This window comes from Mauremys reevesii, linkage group 2, assembly GCF_016161935.1.
Source record: "Mauremys reevesii isolate NIE-2019 linkage group 2, ASM1616193v1, whole genome shotgun sequence".
Taxonomy (NCBI): domain Eukaryota; kingdom Metazoa; phylum Chordata; order Testudines; family Geoemydidae; genus Mauremys; species Mauremys reevesii.
In genome coordinates this window covers 255,745,881-255,762,617 of record NC_052624.1, presented here as the reverse complement: position 1 = coordinate 255,762,617, position 16,737 = coordinate 255,745,881, and the positions used below count along the sequence as shown (strand labels likewise).

Here is a 16,737-nt window from a genome sequence, read left to right as displayed (position 1 = left end):
ATCTTTCCTCACAAGTCAGGTTTTCTAAACCTTTCCTCATTTTTTCCCTCTCTTCTGGACTCTCTCCAATTTGTTCATATCTTTCTTAAAGTGTGGCACATAGAACTAGTCACAGTACTCCAGCAGAGGCATTATCAGTGCCAAGCAGAGAAGGACAATTACCTCCCATGTCTTACGTACAACACTGCTATTAATACATCCTAGAATGATATTAGGCTTTTTGCAACTGTGTCGTGTTGTTGACTCATATTCAATTTGTAATCCACTATAAAACCCAGATCCTTTTCAGCATTACTACTGCCTACCCAGTTACCCTTCATTGTGTATTTGTGCATTTAATTTTTTCTTCCTAAGTGTAGTACTTTGCACTTGTCTTTACTGACTTTTTCCATCTTGTTGATTTCAGTCCAAGTCTCTTGTTTGCCAAGGTCATTTGAATAGTAATCCTGTTCCCCAAATTGCTAGCAACCCCTCCCAGCTTGGTTTCATCAGCAAATTTTATAAGCATACTCTCTACTCTATTATCTAAGTCCATGAATGAAAATATTGTACTGGGCCCAGGACTGACCTGAGCAGTACCCTACTAGATACGTTCCCCCAGATTGATAGCAAACCATTGATAACTACTTCAAGTATAGTCTTTGTATATTCAGCTTATAGTGATTTCATCTCATTCACATTTCCGAAGTTTGCTTATGAGACTGTCATGTGGGACTATGTCAAAAGCTGTACTAAAATCAAGATATATCACATCTACAGCCTCCCCCCATCCACTAGGCCAGTAACCCTGTCAAGGAAGAAAATTAGGTTGGTTTGCTATGATTTGTTCTTGACAAATCTATGTTAGCTATTACTTAAACCCTATTATCCTCTAGGTGCTTACAAATTTTTTGCTTAATAATTTGTTCCACTATTTTTTCCTATATCAGAGTTAGGATAACTGGTCTATATTTCCCTGGGTCCTCTCCCCCACCCCTTTTTAAAGATAGGGGTGTCCTTTTCCTCCTCCCTGCTATTTGTTCCCACACACAATTCAGGTGACTGAACCCTCACTCCAGACTTGTCACAACATGTGAGTGTTGCTACTTTAATAAAACAGAGGTACCATTTTTTTAAAAAAGGCTTTAACATTTAGTTACTGTTTTGTTTGAGATTTTGCAGCCCACTGATATACAACACGATTCAGATTTGTGTGTTTGGGCTTGGAAACACGAGTGTATTTTAAATACACGGGCACAAGTAATTGCACCGCTATCTGCTAGTTGTGGGTATTTATGTAGATTCTCTATATGCTTATGCCAGGCTGTTATACAGTCTGGCCATCAAGTCTGTCAATGTGTACATTGCTCCCACTACTGCCTTGTGTTTTTGATTCTGTCAGATTTCAGTCTAACCAGAATTAGGTCACCAAACCACTAAGAAAAACCTTTTGTGCTTCTTGAAATGGGGTTGTCACCAAGTACGTGGCACTCGTCCCTTAGAGCTGAACTAATGCAGCGGTATGGTGTCGAGGTCCACCATGCTTGTAGAACGTGGTGCTATCTTTCAGGTGAGGCAAAAACCCAAGGTCCACATGAGGTCATTCTGTGGCACTTTTCACAAGAACAGAAGCATTAACTGCTTTGGCCAGATTCCAACTCATGAAATGACATTCTGCCTGTTCTTCTAAATTCCCTGTGCAGTTTCAGTTGGATATGTTATTTTTCACTTTCTGCTCCCAACTGTTATGTAATGTTGCTGAGTGCTGCCTAATATTTACCATGTGGCTACATGGAGGATTAAATGATCCCAGTGTATATCTTATATATCCCTTTTATAAAGTGTGTTGGGATCTTGGCCTTCATTTGCATAGTTTAATTGTGAACTCAGCAACTTGTCCGCTTTAAATCTTTTTTTATTTAAACTGGGCTGTAAAAATGTGTCCATTTTGTTCAAAAACTATTTCCATTGTGGTTATGGGAAATATGTCCTAACATAACTGTGAGGCATGTAAGTTTGTTTCCCAGCAGTAATGTAATAGCAAGGACTTTCTTGAGTTAGGTAAGGGTTAATATGTCTGTCATTCAATACTTTCTTCAAGGAAAAAAAAATGTTTGTGGGTAGAGTTTGGCATGAGAAATTAGTTTAACTTCCTTCCACTACATGATGTACACAAGGTAATTTTTAGCTGTGGCAATGTTCTTAATCCTGAATTATGGGGCAGATTCTTCAAAAGCACAAATGTAAATTAAGTGCCTGACTTCCATTGATATTCACTGAGAGTTGGGCACCCGCAGTGGTGCTGGAACAATTTGTATAGTGGGGGTGCTGCAAGCCATGAAACAAAACTATAAATCCTGTATATGATGGAAACCACTTCAAGCCAGCGGGTGCTGCCGCACCCCCAGCACTCCTAGTTCCAGCAGCCCAGGGCACCCAACTGCCCTTTGGTACCTTTGAAAAATCTTCCCCTTGAGATTAATGATGCAGCTGTATTTGAAGACCAATTCTGGTTCCTCTCAAGTGATTTCTGTGCAAAGATTATGTTAAAGAAAATCACCAACTGATTTATATTTATGTCCCAGCTTTGTCTTTGTTTGGTGATCCTGTGACATGCATAGAGACATAGCTAGCAATTGTATTCTTTAGAGGTATTCAAAGTAAGGTAAGATAAATAAGAAAAAGTATAAAATTCTTCTTATTTCATGTAGGATGTACTTTCTGAGTCTATCACCTCTTGGTTTTATTGCTCAGATAGTATTTTCTCAGTTAAAAATATCAAAAATGCGGGCTAGGTTAAAATCCCTTGTGGCAGTTTCAGGGGTTGATTTATATTAGTTAAAATGATTTCTGTCCTATTAATGTCTTTATAGGCACAAAAGCAATTTAATATTTTATTATTGGAACATTTGCCCATTTGTGCTAGAGGAGCAATAGAGCATATTTTTATAGAAAATGTTGACATGGTTTTAAAAGCATCAGTAATGCCAAACATAACACTGTAAATGCCACAGCCAAATGTAACAGCTCCAAAATTATGGACATTGTGAATTTCAAACTAATTTTCTTTGCTAGATGCAACTGATTTATGCATTTTGAACTTGGAAGGCTATTTTAAAAAGTTTTTCTGGTCACAGTGAGTCGTGTAATTCAAGGATGGTTTGTGTACAGGAATGGACACAGTTTCTGGTGGGGGGAAGACAACTAATCTCACTTTAAAGTGACATGAATTATTTCTTGAATATTTGAGGTATGAATGAACAAAATATTGAGGACATAAAGCTGAATGGTTCTGTGTAATCTTTGCTGTAGAAAAGGAAATACCCAAGAGAGGAATGATGTTTTGTTTTTCTCCCTAACCTCTGAATAGAAGAATCTCAGAAAGAAATAAGCTCCCAGGAAAGTCTACTATTTGTACTGGGGAATAAAATGAAACCCATCACCTAAGTGTATTGGTTCTACATTAGGCTGACTAAGATAAGCCCCTCTTGAATCTTTTAATTTAACCTGTGTCTAAACTGACCTTTGCCATTCCCTTTTTGGAATTTACAAGAGTGTGGTGACTCACCATTCTCTTCACCTTTGACTAGGTACTCAGACTATTACATAACTCCTCTTTCCATCTCATAAGTCAGGTTCCTTCTCACCAAAGTGCCAAATAGCAGCATCCCCAAAGTCGTCATCGTCAGAGTGTAGGGCTACTGCATCTGTATTTCCTCTCCATGGTTCACCAAAGACACACTGTAGGTTCCCAGTTCCTTAGCAGTCACCTCTCTTGGTCAGAAACCTGCATCTCTCTCCCTCCTGGTGGGTTTTTCCCCTGGTGAACAGATCCTCGCCTACATTGTAATATCCCCAGCAAGCCAGACTGTCTGAACAGATCACCATCTGCACTTCACTTTCTCTTTGAAGGCTATGAACAGCTGTAATTGCTAGCAGTTAGAAGTTACCACACAGCTCTTTATAAGCTAGTACATTTAATCTTAAGGTGAAAGCATTACCAAGAAAACATTTTATATATATATAATAGTTCCTATGTACATGATAAAAGTTTACCAGAGGTCATCCATCAGTCTTATGGGCCTCAGTAGGCCAAAGGTCTTTCAGCCCCTACCAGGAAGCACTGGATTCCCGCCTTGAACAGAAGGTCCTGTCCATTTGCTAGATCAGGAAGAAGGCCCTGAATTAGTTTAAAGTCAGGCTGTTTATCCAAAAGTCCTTTCTTTGTCTGTTGGTCTCTGGAGAATCCTGTTTGAACTGGTATGTGCACACCTCTCTAGGTGATGGTACTTCTCTGGAGCAGTTATAATGTGAGCGAATTTGTCTAATCACCAACCTCTCTCCCTCCCTTTTCCCCCCCATTCTTAGTTCCTGGAGGACCTGTGGTCACTCTCCCTGTCACAGGGTCTAGTCACCCTATGTGGCTGCATCTGGAGATTAGCTCTGCCCTGTCTGACACTCCCTTCCTTCACTCACACAGCAGCTCCCCTTGCTCTCTAGGCATAGCAGTACTTCCTCTTCATGGCCTGGCCCTCCAGCAAAGTCACTATAAAGTTTTTTCCTTTTGTGGGATAACAAAGTCTCCCCTGACCAGCTGTCTGGGTGCCATTCCAGGCAGTTTTCCATGTCAAGACTGCCATTTTCTCAGTTACTGGTAGGGGAAGCCAGACCCACTTTCTGCAGCCAAGATCTGCACTGTCTTAATCCCTTCTGCCATTTACCTAGGCTTCTTCCTATTTTGCCTTCTGTGGGTTTTCTTCTCCACCTCTTCCCCTCCCCCCCCGGGGTAAACCCTCCATCAGGATCAGAATCACAGGGCTTCTTCTCCCCTGCCCCGTGGGTTTCCTCCTCTCCTCATTAGGCCCAGGGAGTGACTGCAAATTTCAACCCTGCAGCCACCTTCTGCTCTCACCTTCAGGCTTTATACAAGCCCTGCCTACTCCTATCCAGATGGGCTCCATCTTCAATTAGTGCTTGTCAGTCAAGTCTGCCTCTTCCCCACGATGCAGCCCACTTACCCTTTCTGAGACACTTCACCCCATTCAGGAGTGGTGTGTTGTGAACACTCCATCAGACCTCCCCATTGAGTTATGTACAATCCCTAGCCCACAATGATACATACATTTAATATAGTAAGATCTCCCAAAGATATTGCAGGGAATTTCCATATCTGTCACAATCAGTCCCATGTGCCTTAAATAAAAATAATGTTTAGCACAGAGTAGACATTAACGAGCAATCACAAAATAAACAAGTGTTTAATAAACATATCTAGTTAATTTACTATATTAAGAAATGCCTCCCAGTATGAGCTTGTGTTACAAAATATCAATACTTTACTTCAAATAGAACAGCTAAGTTTCTTGGCTAATTCTTATATAGAATAGCCCATGGGATGCTATACTAAATTCTCCTGAAATCTATATAGCAACTACAACTCCTAGCAAGACATCAGCAGATACGGTGACCAGTGGAGGAAGCAGTCAACTTAAAATTAAATCAATGTTTTTTAAGTTTGTAAAAAGTAGTTTTAGGTACTTTTGTTATTGTTGCCTTTAATTCAAAAAAATGGCTTTAATTTAAAAACTGAAAAGAGGAGAGTCTAGTATGTGGTCTAAAAAGTATTTGGGATTTTGAAAATAAAATTTAACTGCCAGGAATCTGAGGTTTAGATAAAATCTACTTTGCAGGCGCCTTATTTTTTTCCCCAACAAAAGCATGATAAGCATTTGGACATGCCCTTCTTATTTTGTAACTTATTGGCCTAACTCTGTATCATTTCAGTAGGGCTGCCATAGATCTGTCTCAAAGCTAAAAATCCTGGCAATGATTTAAATTAAGATTCCTGAATCTGTAGTCAATTTAGATTTAAGAAGACCATTGTATATTTGTAAAATACTAATTTATGTCTGAAAAGATACTTATTGTGGCTTGGCAAGTATTTAAAAGATGCCTATTAATAATGAATCCATGTTTTAACATCATAGAGCTCTATTACTAAGTGTTAAAGAATTCTCACAATGGCAAAATTCTCATTCTTCTAAAGCTGCTCCCAGTGAAGCAGTAGGTCCATTTTAATCCCCAGAAACTGAAGTATCCACTGGGTTTGCAGATTCTTCAACAAGAGACTGCTGTACAGCCCATAGGGTGTTTAGATTTGTATCTTGAAGAAAGAGCTGCAGGTGCCTAAGCCATTTTTACTTAACAGTTTAAATAGACCCCCAGCTTTTAAAATTTTTAGCCTGAGGTTTAAGTTAAGCTGGGGAGCTTCAGCCTCTGACCGCCTTTCTGTTCACCAAACTTTCTGCCAAAGCTCACAGCCCTCTTCCCTTTCTTGTCCTCTCTCCCTTCCCAAAGCTACACTACTTAATCTTCCTCCATCCCCCTCATCAGCTTCTCCTTCATTCCCCAATTTCTTGTCGGTCTGGGCTAGTCTATATTAGAAGCGCAACATAGGCACAACTGCACCAATGCAACTGCGCTGCGGTAGCGTGTCTGGTGAAGACGCTCTGTGCTGATGGGAGAGGGTTTTGTGGTATGGGAGGGGGCTCAGAGTTGGGGCAGAGGGGTGGGGTATGAGGGGGAATAAGGCCTCCTGCTGGGGGGGTATGATCTGGGGTTGGGCCAGGGATGAGGGGTTTGGGGTGAAGGAGGGGGATCTGAGCTGGGGCTGGGGGCTGTGGGGTGCTGGCTCTGGCAGGGAGTTTGTGTGTGGGAGGGAGTTCAGGGCTGGAGCAGGGGGCTGTGGTGTGGGAGGAGTGCAGGCTCTGGGTGGCGCTTAACTCAGGCAGCTCCCAGAAGCAGCTGGCATGTCCCGCTGGCCACCCCCATAGCTCCCATTGGCTGTGGCTCCCGGCCCGTGGGAGCTGCGGTGCCACCACTTGGGGCAGATGCAGCGTGCAGTGCCCCTGTGGACACCTCTGTGCCTAGTAACTGGACACCCCAGCCACTTCCAGGAGCTGCGCAGAGCCAGGGCAGGCAGGAAACCTGCTTTAGCTCTGCTGCACCACCGAGCAGACTTTTAGCAGCCTGGTCAGTAGCACTGACTGGAGCCGCCAGGGTCCATTTTCGACCAGGTGTTCCAGTTGAAAACCAGACACCTGGGAACTTTAGCTACAGCTTAAGTACAGGCCACCACACTTGGGTCTGGAGAGTCTGCAAATAGTATCCCACAATCCTCTGAGCTGTACTTCCCAGCCCTTCAATTCCAAAACTTATCATTTGCTTCCCAGGAACAGGAAGCAATCTCCTGGTTGAAATGCAGCTGCTTGGCATTTAGCCCTTCATTTCCATGTGGCCTGCTCAATTGGAAAAATAATCAGCGCTTGGAATTAAGTTAGAGAAAATGATCACCAAAACACAGACTCCACGCACTGGGATCTGGAATTAACTTAAGATCTGAATTTGTACTTTGACTGTCTCCTATCTTGATTCAGTCTTAAAAAATGACAAATATTATCAGTCCCTTAATGCTTGTTGTCTTTTAAAAGCAAACTTAGCATTTTAGTATTAGAGACAGGAAGACAAAACAGATCGGAAAAATTTATTAACAGCACTTTGGTTCCTCTGTTTAGTATTCTTGAATGCCACTGTAATTTGAGCATGATTTGCTAGTACAGCCTTTGCTCACCACAATTTTTAATGCCTCATTTATGTAATTGTCTATAAATATTAATTTTATCCTCCTTGGATTTACTTTCTGGCCTTCGAATAAACTGACACTGAAAATTTAGGTCAGTGTTAATGGGATTATGAAGACTGAACTCTAATATTTTATAACCAGGATCTAAGGATATTTCTCACAGCAGCAGATCAATTTGTCCTAAAGCAGTCCTATATGGAACAGAATGAAACTTGTCAGGAAACACTATCCCCTTTGAAAAAAATGATGAATTTTGATATGCAAAGCACTGTGGATAAAATTTTCAAAAACACCGTAGTCCTATTTTTAGAAGTGACTTGGGCACTTAGGAGCATAAATCTCATTGAAAGCCAGGATTTAGGTTCCTAAATCACGTAGCTGTTTTTGAAATTTTACCTTGTGACAGTACTACAAAGTTAGACAGTCTTAAGTTTCTGTATACAAGCTCTTCCCTGATTGTGATTTTATCTTCCCCTCTGCTGCTTCTTCCCTTTTGAAAAAGGAGAGAATTCTGACCTAATGAGATGAGTCAGAGTCTCTGCTCTTATAAATGGGTAAAACACCATTGAGGTCAATGAAACTATGCCTATTTATACCAACAGAGAAACTGGTCCTTTAACTCCTAGAAGCCTCTGAGGTGGGAAGGACCCAGGGCTTGGGCTGCAAACTGGGCCTGGAGGCCTACACTGCAATTAAACGGCCCCCTGGCCGAGCTCCGTGAGCCTGAATCAGCTGGCATGGGATAACCATTTTTAATTGCAATGTAGACATACCGCTGGAATTCCAGGTCCTTGCAGTTCTGTCATGATGAATTAAGAGATTGCACAATGTGATTTGACCTCACATTGGAGAAGTTAGAAGTGGTGATTTTTTTTTCCCTTTTAGGTGTGATTTTTTTTAAAAAAAAATTCTGCTCTGTAAATTAAAATATCAGCTTTTACGAAGGGAGAAGTTTTCTAACTTTGTTTTGCCTAAGCAATGGGGTACTCCATGCAGGGCTGGCTTTACCATTTTTGCCAACCCAAGCAAAAAAAAAAAGCCACTCAGACCAAGAATGCCACCTCTTAGCATGTGCTGTCCCAGGCATGTGCTTCCTCCGCTGGTGCCTGGACTCTGGAGCCAGCCCTGACTCCATGCATTTCTGGACAATTTCTGCCCAGCTCAGTTTCACAAGGCAGACAACAGTATCATTAAGCCCCTCTCCCCTAATAACTCCCAGTGATGGAAGTTATGATATTATAACCATTCCTGTGACTGGAAATGGGTTTGGTGGATAAACCTTTCTAGGCTTCTATTGTTGCTCTTCTGTAGCTCTCTTTGAAAATGTGGGTGACTAGTTGCACACTTAGCATGAATAATTATATAATTGTAGAGGTTTTTAAAAAACATAGTTTTCTTTATATGTCCAGGTCAGATAGGTGTAACTAGGTCTGAATGATCAGATGGCCTCCAAAGATTAAGTTTGGTGGAGCAGGGGAGACCAGCTGGCCACTGCAGAACAAGGAGAAGGATGCATCAGGGGTTCCTGGATGGAGGGGAAATCGCTGGGCAGGATACATGGGGAGGTATGAGGCTGAGCAGGGCTAAAGGGAATGGCGGGCATGGAGGTGAGGTGGGACTATGTGGGGTATGGGGAGCTGAGTACAGGAGGAGGAAGAGGTAGGGAACCACTTGATCCTTTGGGGTGCCAGAGGGGAGTGCTACTGCACAAGCTAGGGATGGTGTACTGCAGTGGAGCACTCCTCCTACAGAGTCTGAGGGGACCTCTTCTCAAACATCAGACAGGCTGCTCACCCAAGTTCCTGAGAAGCCAGACCTCTTTACCACACATCTTCTTTAGCTTATAGAACCAACGCCACCTCAAGTTTAGTGGGTCTGTCAGCTGGAGATGACAGCGAAGTGCTAGTGCACCTATGGGTATGTCTACACAGCAAAGAAAAACCTATGGCAGACCTATCTCAGCCGACTCTGGCTCACAGGGCTCCGGCTGTGGGGCTATTACATTGCTGTGTAGACTTCTGGGCTTGGGTTCCCACCCCACAGGGTCCCAGGGCCCAGTATCCAGCTCGAGCTTGGAAGTCTACACAGCACTGAAACAGCCTTGCAGCCTGAGTCCTGCAAGCTGGAGTCAGCCGGCCTGGGCCAGCCATGGGTTTTTCTTTGCTGTGTAGGCACACCCTCTCAATTCTCCTCCAACTAGGCTATCCTGCCACTCTTCTCCCCTGCCACATTCCCTCTGCTCCTGCTCCTCACCCCCCCACCCATGGACTTGCCACCTTTGTGCTCCTGCTCTTCCCAACTCTAGTACCCCTTAGGCAGTTGTCTTTCTGTGTCTGGAAGCCCACAGTTGAGATAATTTTCCATTGACTTCTGTGGCAAAAATTATGAAAAATGTAAATAACTTGCTCCCCAGCTTTATTTAGAAAGGCTCCGATGCCAGAGATCTTAAAACTGAGTTCCTTAAGTTTGTGTGATCTTTTAGCCTGTGGAATCAGAGGAACTCTTGGACCAAAAATGCTAAATTTGGCAAAAGCTTTGCAATTAGATCCTGGTCCCTGCTCAGGCCCTTTGCTTGATTACTGGAATAGACTAAGATATCATTTGGTTATGCCACTACAAACTGGTCTAGGATATCTTGAAAAATGTTGTTGATCAGATGCTGGAAAGTGGCAGCAGCACTGGTGAGTCCAAAGGGCATTACCAAAGTCTCAAAGTGTCCATACTTTGTTCTAAAGGCTGTCTTCCACTCATCTCCCTCCCTGATTCAAACTAGATTATGTGCTCGTCTAAGGTCCAGTTAATACCTATCCAGGAGCAGTGAGATTAATGGTAAGGGGTACTGATTATATTTAGTTATTTGGTGCAGTACCCAGTGCTTAATTTTTAATGAAAGGGGTGCCAGGTCTCAAGCAATTTTTTTTACATTCATAACTGAAGCAGCAAGCCCAGAGGTGCTGGGGCTATGAACTGCCAACCCTAGAGGTGCCGGGGCTCAGGCCTGGTGCAAATTAAGCACTATCTGTAGTCTTTTTCTTCTTCACCAAAAGTACAGAAGAGGTACAGCAGCAGCTGAAACCTTTTGCTAGGTTTTCCTGGAGGTACTCTCTTAACATTGCTAACTCTGCTTCAGACCTTGGTTCTGGGCTAAAGGTCGATGGGCAATTGTTAACACAATGCAGGGGTACTGAGTCTGTGTTTCATTTTTTTAAGATATCATGATACTCTTGGTATTTTACAGTAAGATTTGATTTATTGTGCAGGGATGGAGTTTCTAGGTCCAACAGGGTTGCTGTCATGTGTGGGGAACATCTGGGTTACAGGAATGGAACCCTCTGGCTTTATTTCTAGGGTTTCAAGTTCTTGAACAAGAAGGGAATTGTCCCTATGGAAGCTTGATGGAAAGGCAGTAACTCATTGAGACCACAGAATATGGGGATTGTGAAGAATAAGCTGCAGTGACCCTAAAAAGTCCAAGGTGAAATGTTAGGAGGAAATAATGTTAAACTGTAGGACTTTGAGGTGATCCACAGTCACCACTTCCAGTGATGCAGTCTCTGTGTAACCAGGCCTGATGCCAGTCGAGACCCATGTACTCTTTCTACCGGTTACCCTTGGGTTATATTGAGAGACTGATGTCCAAGCCCACAAAAAAAATCCATAAAATTGTCCCCTGTTCCTAAATCAATCAAGGCCCATTGTATTGGAAAATCCTGCTCTGACTGCACAATCTGCAACTGCAGTGGAGATGGAGATATGGAAATGGATGAGAAATTCTTGAGTTAGCATAATCTTGGGGTTTCTCCTTCATGGTACCCAGACTTGATTGGTGGTGGTGTTAGCCTCTTCCCTGTCATCAGGTTAGCAGGGGAATTGAAAGGACACTTACATATTGCATGCCCTGCTCCTCCACAATAGAAGCAGAGGTTCTCCTGTCTTCCGAATCTCATTCACTTGGGGATAGGCAGGGCCATGGTATGTCAGCTGGTATGGACTCTACCCAGGGAAGACTCGCTTGGCCCTGAGGACATTTGGCCCTGAGGACATTTGGCTAAATGCTGGAAGTGGATGGTCTCCTCCTTCATTCCAGTTGTTGGTCGTGCAGTCTGGTTTCTATTTGGATACATGGGTCCATGAAGGCCTATAAACTGGTGGGGTGAGTTTGTCAGTGGGACCATCTGTGCCAGCTTGTCTTTTAATTCTTTGCAAAGCCTGAGCCAAAACTGATGGAGGAGTGCCGCATAATTCCAGGTGATATCTGTGGCCAAATGTCTGAATGGGGTGACATAGGAAGAGGCTGACCCCAGGGTTTGCTGAAGCTTTCAGAAGGCAGTCTCTGCCATGTGGGCTTTATGAGGGTGATTGAAAATACTGGCAAATGTTTGTAAGAATGAGTCCCAGTTGGTCAATACCAAGTGATTCTGTTCTAAAAAAGCAAGAGGCCCATGCCAGGACCTCCCCAGTAAGCAGGCTCAGTACTAACTACATTTTAACTTGGTCTGTGAATTACTCCTGGGGCTGGAGCATAAACAGGAGTCTGCACTGGGTAATAAACCCATTACTCCTGAGGGCATTCTGCACCAAAAAAAATATTAAAAATTCTGCACACAGTATTTTAAAATTCTGCAAATTTTATTTGTCAAATAAATGTGGAGGCATGGCATTGGGGAGCACAGGCTACTGGCTGCACAGGGGTGGGAGATCACTATACAGCTCCCCCCTACCTCCCAGACATGGACTCAGTGGTGAGGCTGCACCTAACCCTGACACAACACAAGGACCGGGCCTGCCCCAGAAACACCCCAGGACCCTGCCCCTCCATGCCAGGTGCAGCTGGTGAGGACAGGCAGGCTCAGCAAGGCAGGATCCAAGTGTGGAGGGGCTTAGTGTGGGAGGATCTAGGTATGAGTGGAGAGGGTTCTGTGTGGGCCAATCTGGGTGAAGGTGGTTGGGGCTCAGTGGAGGGGTCTGGGTGTGGGGAGCTTAGTGGGGCGGCAGATGCTGGGGGAGTGGGGCTCAGTGGGGTGGGGATCCAGGTGAAGCTGATTGGGGCTTGGTAGGGTGGGGATCTGGGTGCGGGTGGCTTGTTGGGGTGGTCCAGGTGCAGGGGGAGTGGGGCTTGTTGAGGGGGGGTCTGGATGCAGGGATGGGGGTGAGGCTCGCTGGGAGGGTCTGGGTATGAGGGGGTCTGGATGCATTGGAGTTGGGTGGATGGGGGAGCAGCTCCCTGAACAGTGATCCCTCCCCCTTCAGCTGAGGAGTGATGGGCGCAGGAAGCGTGGGATGGGGGGCAGTTTGCAGAGCTTCCTACAGCCAGGGGAGAAATCTGGGGGTGGGTCTGACACAGCCCCGGATGTCATGCAGGGGAAGAGGAAGTCCCATCCTCCCCAGCCCAGGCAGGATTAGCAGCTGAGCCTGTTGTCGGGTATGAGGCACCAGCCGTGTCTTTCCCAGTCCTGCCCTCTGCCCCACAGTGATTTATCTCTCTGCCGGCTGCCCTGGACACCCAAAACATACTGCTGGGGAGGGTCCTATGATCACTCTTGTGGCTTCCCTTTGCTTCTCATCAGAAAGTCATTTTTCTGCAGGGAAGCAAAGAAATCTGCGGGGGACATTAATTCTGTGCATGCACAGTAGCATAGAATTCCCCTAGGAGTAACCCATGAAAATTACTGAGGGTGCCATCATATCTGTCTGGCAAAGGAACTCTGGGGCCTATCTCCTGAGCTGGTGTCATAAGAGATGAGTGGTTACCCACAGCTGCTCTGAGTGCTGTGGCTTGCTCCTGAAAGGAATGATTTCCCATCTGCAAATGTCATACTGGATTCCTCAGTTACTAGTTCTCTGCCTGGAGGGCAGTGATCTGCATCTGAGGACTCACAGGGCCCTGGGATGATGGCAGGATGGGAGCCCCACTGGTGTCCATCGTTGGTCTGGGGGTTCAATAATGAGTCCCAGAGAAGACCAAGGTTGGTTTGAGCAAGCTGTCAGGGCCCATAATGTGGGCTGTCTGACAAAGTGGTTGAATCCAGGAGTAGAGTCCCACCAAGGGTCAAAGCCAGAGTCAGTCAGAAGCCATGCTAAGGGTCTAAGACAGAAACAGCAAGTACGGTCAGGGCTAGGAATCAGGACAAGGCATGGTGACAAGAACTGGGATGAGGTGTGGTAGTAGGAGCAAGACGAGACAGCAAGAACAAGGAGCAGGAACCAGATGAGGAAGATGGGAATTGGTCTCAGAGGTCTGAGCAGCAACAGGCCTAGCAACTAGTTACTCAGACAAGGGATGAGACAGGAACAGGAAGCTTTATACCCACTGGTGCCCAATCAGCAGTCTGCTGTTAGTCATTTGAGCCTACTGAGTCAGTGAGTGTAGCTTCTGGTGGTTGGGTATTAACAGCAATTCCCTTATCATGAGCCAGTGCAGTGGATAAGGCTCATGCTTGGTGGGCCTGGGTTCAAGACCTCTAGTAGCCGACTTGTGTAGAGGATGTGCTGTGGCTGCATCAAGGATGAGGAGTGGTCACTGTGCACTACTCTCTGGTGATCCTTGGCTGCTGATGGCCCTTTTGGGGCTATTATAAATTATGGTGAGGATTTTCCCTCCGCAATCCTAAGGCTATTGGGAGTGTACTGTGCTGAGTGGCAGTGTGACACAGCTGAGTATCTGGGTCTTAGAACTCTTAAAATAGTGCAGAAATGTTTTTTTCATTATCTTTGCCGCACCCCCCCCCCCCCGCTCAAATTGAATCTGGACTAGGTTACATGGTAAGAGTCTGGTAATCAGAATCAGTCATCTTCATCAGAAAAAAAAAGAATGAACTGCTTTAAGTGGAAATCTCAATTCAACCTTAACTATGGAGCTGCTACCGGTGCCTCCATAATATAATTATAACATTGGGGACTTTGCGGTAATACAATAAAACGAAAACTCAAACCAACCAAACAAAAAAACCAACGACTCTGAACTGCCAAAAAAGGCAAAAGAAAGGATGGAAATAAGATAGGAGTTTTGAATTATGATCCAGAAACCGAAATGGAATAGAATTATTAATTAATTTTTAAACATGCTCTTTGCATATGTTTTGTTAAACCAAATCAGGCAAGGTTTTAAGGGAGTTTCCATAAAGTCAGGTGAAGTGAAAATTAATCTAGCAAGAATTTAACACTTTTATCAAAGGGTGCTTTTAGCAAGTGATTTTTCATTTAAAACAACAGTACATAAATGAGTCATAATTTTAAGGCCAGAAGGAACCACCAGATCATCTAGAAATGAAATCAACTTCAAAACATGTTATTCCCTCCCCGTTTTGGAAGTAATAATTAATGCATTATTTCAAGTGTACATTTGCGTCACTTGGATGTGAGGGAGGGTCACATGATGCTAATTTCTTTTCATGTTCTGTTTTGCACCTCATCATTGGACTAAATTATTTGGAAAAACCTTGATGTCCTTTCAAACTGTCTTGTGTGGGTGGGCAAGAAGCAAATGTTTTTATGAATATTTAAACATACTGGACATTTGATTCAAGCATTGCAATTAATGAAATATTTGCAATGCATGTTGAATATAACAAACGTGCATTGCAATTAACTGTTGCAGGACTATCATCAAAGCAAGTCACCTCATGGCCTCATCTTGAAAGTGCTTGCTAACCTGGGAGAGGCTTTGCAGGGTCAGGCTCTTAAATTGCAATCCACATGCATTGTAGATTAAGTATTAAGGGTCTGGTCCTTAACCCAGACAAAATTCCTGCCATTATTAGTTATAATAATAAATATTTCTGTTATCTTCCAACCAAGGATCTCAGTTTCTTTTGCAGACATGAAGCAATTTAGGTTGACTTTAATAGGAGTTTTGCCTGAGTGAGGACTGTGGAAATCTATTTCCTGCAGGGAGTAGCTAACTCAGGATCAGGGTTGATGGGTGGAAGCTGATACATGTTCTCACTGGCCATCACTTCCTAGCCTTCTCCCCATACACAGATGCTAGGCCCCTAGGAGATCCATTCAGGCATAAAAGTAGAGGAAATGATACAGCAGGCAGCTAACTAGCCCCTTTTTGGCAACTAAATTTTAAGGATCTGAATGTCATTTTGAGGCTCCCCTGGGACTAGTACTAACAGCAGACTACGCACATAGAAAGACTGAATGGTCAGGAGTTAGGGGGTTATTAACGCCTGGGATCTGGAAGACCTATGTTCAATTTCCTGTTCTGCCACAGACTCCCTGTGTGACCTTGGGAAAATCACTTAGTCTCTCAGGGTTCCAGCTGTACAATGGGGAGATGCACTTCCTTACTTCACAAGGATGTTGTGAGGATAAATACATTAAAAGATTTTGAGCATCAGATGCTAAGGTAATGGGAGCCATGAGGCTATGTCTACACTGAGTTATGGATGTGATTCCTCTGCCCGTGTACGCATAGTCATGCTAGCTCTCATTTAGCTAGTTTGAGGATAAATAGCAGTGCAGCCAGGGTAGTATGGGAAGTGGCAGTGGATGCATGTCTGAGCTGTGCCAAGTATATACCCATGGGTTTCAGGCAAGTTTTACTTTGCATGGCTCAGACGTACCGCCGCTACCACCACCAGTGCTACCGTAGCTACACTGCTATTTATACACACACTAGCTTTGAGAGCTAGCATGAGTTTGTGTTCACAAGCAGGGGAATCACACCCCTAGCTTATAGTGTAGACATAGCCTAAGATAGATAGATCTGTAAAAGAGAGGTAGAGCCTGAAGAGCTGTTGCTTCCACATGGCAGCTATATTATTACATATAGTATGTTGAAGACCTCAATAAGCTAATTTTGAGCTCTGCATATGTAACCTTTTGGGGGCAGGGGCGGCTCTAGGACTTCCGCCGCCCCAAGCACAGCCGCACGCCGCAGGGGGCGCTCTAGCGGTCGCTGGTCCCGCGGCTCCGGTGGACCTCCCGCAGACGTGCCTCTGGAGGGTCCGCTGGCCCTGCGGCTCCAGTGGACCTCCCGCAGGCATGCCTGTGGATGCTCCACTGGAGCCGCGGGACCAGCGGCTCCTCCGCAGGCATGCCTGCGGGAGGTCCGCCGGAGCCTCCTGCCACCCTCCCGCTGGAACGCCGCCCCAAGTGCGCGCTTGGCG

At 44.5% G+C, this 16,737-nt stretch overlaps 1 protein-coding gene and 1 long non-coding RNA gene across 4 annotated transcripts in view; one reads left to right on the top strand and one right to left on the bottom strand.

The window, feature by feature from the left end:
* Window positions 1–16,737, top strand: part of RSPO2 (R-spondin 2) — a 155,591-nt gene that overhangs the window by 64,638 nt on the left and 74,216 nt on the right. The gene's annotated exons all lie outside the window — the stretch shown is intronic.
* Window positions 1–16,737, bottom strand: part of LOC120396744 — a 34,589-nt gene that overhangs the window by 16,901 nt on the left and 951 nt on the right. The window contains exons 3-4 of the long non-coding RNA XR_005593337.1: window positions 5,102–5,172; window positions 4,036–4,140 (exon numbers count right to left, since the gene is read on the bottom strand). This is a non-coding gene — a long non-coding RNA (uncharacterized LOC120396744). The remainder of the gene's footprint in view (window positions 1–4,035; window positions 4,141–5,101; window positions 5,173–16,737) is intronic.